The sequence below is a fragment of the Tauraco erythrolophus genome, chromosome 2 (assembly GCF_009769465.1).
Source record: "Tauraco erythrolophus isolate bTauEry1 chromosome 2, bTauEry1.pri, whole genome shotgun sequence".
Classification (NCBI taxonomy): domain Eukaryota; kingdom Metazoa; phylum Chordata; class Aves; order Musophagiformes; family Musophagidae; genus Tauraco; species Tauraco erythrolophus.
In genome coordinates, this window is record NC_141466.1 from 108298336 (window position 1) to 108304335 (window position 6000).

Consider the following 6000-nt stretch of genomic DNA (forward strand, 5'->3'; position numbering starts at 1 on the left):
TCTTTTCCCCTTAGTTCGAATTATTTATTAATGAAACTGCCAGCCCTCTTGCAAAACGGATATAATGATTTATCTAATCCGGTGTCCTACCTCCAGCACCGGTTAAGATAATGAATGTTATTTTGCAATAGTCTGTCAGACAAGGAATAGCTCCCTGCAAGAGACATGTCATGGCTGAGGCACAGACAGCCCTTTAAATTAAATGTAGCCAAGGTGAGCTAGAAAGTACTTTTATTTATGGTGTTTAATCATTTCCTCGATACACCTGCCATGCTGGTGTCCTGCAGCAGGGAGTTCCACAAGTCTGGTGAATGTAGAATAACGCTTGTTTTGATGTGGTTCATATTTACCCCTGTTACCAATTTGCCCTTGTTAATGGTAGTGACCAGCTACCATTCTCTATTCTTTTTATTACACTCTATCACTCTTTCTTGGATCGCTTCCTTTTCAAGCTGTACAATCATTAGTGTTATAAATAACTAATTTGTTCTTACACATTTCCTCAAAATGCAAGTCTCATTTGTTCATTGTTTTTCTCCAGTCCTTCGCTATTTCTGTTGTTTTGTATGTATCTTAAAATTTCGAATTTGAGTGAACCTTTGATTTACGTTATTGTCTGCGTTTCAGATATGAATGGTCTCTTTTTGGCTTAGAATTGGTGCAGATGGCAGTAAGATGGTAGCTTATTTGGATCACAGAATCGTGCAAGAATTTTCTGATTTCGAAGAAGGAACATGTTAAAAATATGTTTTCATCTGAGGTCATTTCTTTACAGAATCTTCCCTGATTCAGTCTCGAGACACTGTAGAGCTGAGCTGGAGCCTGAATCCAGCTTTAGCTACATTGTAACAACCAAATAAATACGTCATATCTGCAGTTAAAACTCCATGTTTTTTTATACAACTGGAGTTGCATTTGCAGGGCCACATCAACAGCAGGTGTAAAGGAGGTCTGTGGAAGGTCATGAAGATGCATCTATGTAACTAACAGTCACTTAGGTGTAAGATCGTCTCTGTTTTTACTGCAAACAAATTGCCTCTTAAGTTCACCTCTATCCACATGACCAAACCAACATACTAGAAGCATTTTCAGGTCAAGATACCCGACATTCAGGGCATTTCTTAAGGAACTGGCTGACTCACAGCCAGTGTAATAATTGTCCGTGTATTCAGGAGGTTGCTAAGACCATGGCACGGTGAGCAGGGCAGGCTGCAGTGTCTGAAATGAGGAGTGTGTCAAGGTCCCTGCCTCATCCCTTCCAGAAGGCCTCCAGCCTTGCGGAGGTCCTCTGCCAATCTTGGTTTAGAGCAAGCACAGGCATCCCAGGAGGAAGCTGCTGGGAAACCATGAAAATGCTTTCCTTCTCAGAGGGAAGCCAAAGAGCGTTTGAGGAGACTAAAGCCAGGCAGCAGGTTAAGTACGTCCTAGCAAAGACATACAAAGGCACCTACAGATTACATGGGAGGGCTCATTTTTGCATTAGCTATCAAGACTTAACTAGATGAAGGAGAGGGAGATCATCCTCAGATGCCCAGTTAATGGATCAAAGGATACAAGCTGCATGGGTAATGGGTAGCTCAGTCTGTCCTCTGATCAGTTTTTCTCTCAAATATACTAGTTCGATGAAATACAAGACACTATTTGCCATTTTACCTCGCAGTGGAAAGCACACAGATCTCTAAATAAGAAATCCTAGCTGTTGGCATCTCAGAATACTGCAGGAGTTCAGAGCTAGACTGGAATTTGGCAAGTAGTCCCTGTCATTGCAGAGGGCCAAATCAACTTTCCCAGGCTTCAAGCACCCTGAAATGATCCAAATTCTGCAGATCTGGCCATCTGTGCTTGGAAATCCTCAGTTCCCCTAATACCTGGAATTTTTACAATAAGGAAGATACTAAGTTCCAGCTTAAAAATCACAAGGAAGACACAAATCATCTCTGACCAAGGCAAATAGAGCAATTTTATGTCCCTGAGATCATCACTAGGAACTGGGATCTTTTACACATCACATTACTGAGAAGCCGAATGTAGAAGACTGCATTTTGTGATTTGAGAGCCTGAAAGAGTTAATTGCTCTTGTTTTCTTGGTCTGTACCCTTATTTATGCCCAGTCTGGGTTGTGCCAATGCAATTTCTATGGAGATGATCCCTTCTGATCCAGTCTTCCCTCTTTGTTAGGAGGGAAAGGGAGCTGATGGGTGAGTTGCAGCATATGACTGACTGCGTTTAGGAAATAAGAGCAAACAAGTCCGTCTCTCTGCAATGGGTCACAGTGTCTCCCCAAACAGACTAATTCAGCTTTAAAATATGGCACTGTATTTATTTTAAGAACACAATATGGAAAATAAATTAAATCTTTGCTAAAGCTTATTGGGGAACAGGGCTGGAGGGCTCCCATGCTGGTGGCAGAACTGCGTGATGAAAAGGGTTGGGGGGGTGGGAGGGTTGTTTCCCTGCATGGTCCAAGTCTGTGACCCTCTGGGTGCGTTGCAAGGCCTGCCTGTTCTCCCAGCTTTTCAGGGAGCAGGAGCATTTGGGAGAAGCTGCCTATTAAAGCCTGATCGATTGGTTGGTGCAGAAAATCCATCACTTGCTACAATGGTCATTTTTTTCTACAGCATATTAGTATCACTAGCATACATGTACCTCAAAGAGGTATATTTTATTTACATCTTACATTTTTTTCAGAAACTCATACGAATTCTTGCTGGCTTAGGTTAGCCTGGCCCTTTCCAGAGATGCAGAGCAGAGTGAGACACGGACTCTTGTGCAGAGAAAGGACCCCCCCGCTTCGCTCCAGAGTCTGGGAGGATGCGATTGCGTTTTCATGAATAAATCCTAGGCGAGTGAATAGTGGTACTTTCCCATTTATTTGGGAATCAGTGTGAAAAAAACAAACAAACAAACAAGCTATTTGCTTCACAACAAAACACATGAAAATGAACTGCTGTTTGCACTCAAAGGCAGTTAATTGCATGCACAGTTTAATTTTATTCTTTAAAATTAGACTTAAGGTTGAGTCTCTAGCTAGGCAAAGGAAAGGGGAAAAAAAAAAAGAGAGAAAGATGGCACAGATAGCTAAAGAAATACTACCAGCTCCAATGTAAATATGTTTGCAGTTTGCAAGAGACCTGCCAGTCAAGCAGCTGTGGGAGGTAACAGGGGAGAACGCATGAGAGGAAAAAGTCTTGTGGCAACAGTGGCCAGTTTCATTATGGCCACTGCCAGACTGTGAAACAACTCTGGGGGCTTGAAATCCTATTGCCTATTAAAACTGGGCATGACAGCTCTTTTTTATGCTTCACCAACCAGAGATGGAACTGTGTCCTAGGGGAAATAAGGAAAAATATTTATTACAAGTGTTTAACACCTTTTAGTACAAAACAACCCTAATATGCAGCACTCAAGGATAATTCATGCCAGCACATGTAAAACCAAGGGGAATCGCTTATCAGCTCAATAATTTGGTCAGAGCTTTTAAAGGAAGAGATGATGCTCCAGTCAAAACCCTGAGCCCAGATTTCTCTGAAGTGGAGGCGCTTTAGATTTTTTTGGATATTATTTTTACCATGTCTCGGTAATCGACACAAGGCTCTGACAACACACCCATCCCAGGGACTGCACGGCTGCCTGGCTCGGGCTGAAGATTGGCCATTCAGACCGGAGACTCACCCGTCATTTTTAAGAAAGTCGCAGAACAGTCCGGGGTGGATCTCGAATGGCCCACGTGGCTGAGGTTTAAACTGATTTAAAGGCTTTTTTTAAAAACGTATAACCCTGTGCTCGCCTTAGATTGCAAACAGCCTGAAAGCATAAGGATGCTCGAGTCAAGGAGTGTATTTCAAATCTTTCCTAATAAAACGTGTGTGTTTAGAAGCGGCAAGACATAAAATGAAGTTCACGGCTTTCTTACGCAAACCTATGTGTTACCACTTTCCAGCTTTTGGTGAAACCTGGAGCTCAGGCGAGGAGCTCCACCACGCACTGAGTGCCAGAGGGAAAATCCTCGAGCACTTTCAAAAGGCCAAGCCCAAAGCTTTTCACGCTGCCGGTTGCATGTCCCCATTTTACAGAAAGCAAAACGGAGACGTGGGGCAGTGAGGTTCCTCCCCGGGACCCCCCGCCTGCCCACCACAGAGCCAGGAACAGGGCGCGCTCCTCCAGCCCCCCGCCCGGGCGCCAGGCCACCGCCAGCCCTCTGCGTTACTCATTAACGCTCGCTGTTACTCGTTAACAGCCTGAGCAAGGGCTTCCCGCGCCGCCCTCCCAAAGTCTCTGGTTTATGTTGCGCAATCGACACGCTGCTGCCGTTCCTGTTTCATTTCCTAACCAAACCCTTGCTTTCTGGCATCCTTTTGCATCCTTGTGAGCGACTGGAGCCGATACTCTAAAACGCTGTTTATCCGGCCATTTGTTTTCACAGAACCTGAGGGGAACCACAGAGAAATTTTGGAAAAGCCTGTCCATGGCATGGGTTTTCCCCAGCCTGCGAGCCAGGTCGCTCCCTCCTCGGTGCTGCTGCACACCGTCGGGAAGGTCCTACTGCTTAAACGGCATTTCTGCCCTTGCAGAGATTTCCAGAGTATTCGGCAGACCTTCACTGGGGCCACAGCCGGCTGCCGGCGGCACGGGGAGGTGCAGGGCGGCCATCCCAGCTGCTGGCAGGGGCTGCACTGGGAAAAGAGCAGGTCGGGGGTGCGGCAGTGGGGTGATGGGGGAGACCTGGCTCTGCCAGGAACGACCCTTTGCGAAGGGCTGAGTGGATGGGCACTGCCCGAGGCCACATGAGTTGCTCCGTACTCGAGGCAAAGGTACTGGGGTCTGTAGCCCGTGGGCCAAGCAGGGCCTGGAGGACAGCAGCGGCAGCAACGGTCCAGACCCCCCACCACAGCTGGAACCTTTCTCAGCAGTGGGGTGGAGCTGGTGCTGAGGGGTGGATACCCCTGCCCTTCACACAGCTCTCTCCCGGTATTTCCAAATTTCAGCACCATACTCACGTCCCTTTGGAGGAGGGAAGTGGAAGGGAGGTGACTGTGGTTTTGACAAGGTAAACATGACAGCAGCCCCTGCAAATAGGCACGTATGTTGACCCCAGCCAAAGACCTGTACAACTGCCCTGTGAATCCGGATATAGTGTTACATCACTTGCAAAATTCAGGATTTGTCCAAAATTCAGAGAAATTGTCGTGGGTTTTTTTTAATAGGTAATACCAGTAATATATAATAACAGTTATTTTTATTATTAACCTTAAGGAACTTTGTTCTTCTGTAAATATAAATGAAGAGTATTTATCCTTAATCTGATTTCAAATGACCTGAAAAGAGGATCAAAAAAGTGCAAGATAGCTATAACACAGGGGAGAAAATGGAAGGGGAGTGGGGGTGAGGGGGGGCAGTGAGGGTGTTGACTGCAAAAGAAAGAAAATGATCCCAATTCTAGCGCTGCTGGAAAAACGTGAAAGTTATTGCCGCACAAAGAACCTCTTGAACTGCTCTGCCTTCCAAAATTTCTACTGCACTCTCTGCAGTTACTTGTGTATGGCAGAAGCAGCATCTTTGTATTATATGAACAGTCTGCTTCATAATCAAATACCATCTGTCGCTACATCTGAACTTGTTTTCAACATCTGTGCGTTCTGGTCTTAACAAAGCTTTAAAAACTAATTCAAAAACTTTCACAGATCACTGACTAAATATGTACATTTACCATCTTTCATATTGGTTTAAAATATTTCTTCTATAGCTGCATCCCCTTGGCTGGGAATAGTTAAGATGTATACACTGAGTTGCTTTATTAAGCTTATTTTCTAATGGCCTTGGGTAGCCAAGTGCAAAAGAGGGACACTTGCTCAGGCACCGAGAGGACCCATCATATTCTTTCTTGGTGCCAATACAGTCCCTTTCTGCCAATGAGAAACCTGAAAGTTGATCAGCTACCATACCCCAATTACTCAAAATGACACTACAGATAAAACTGCAACCAAGGGGAGAATCAACTGT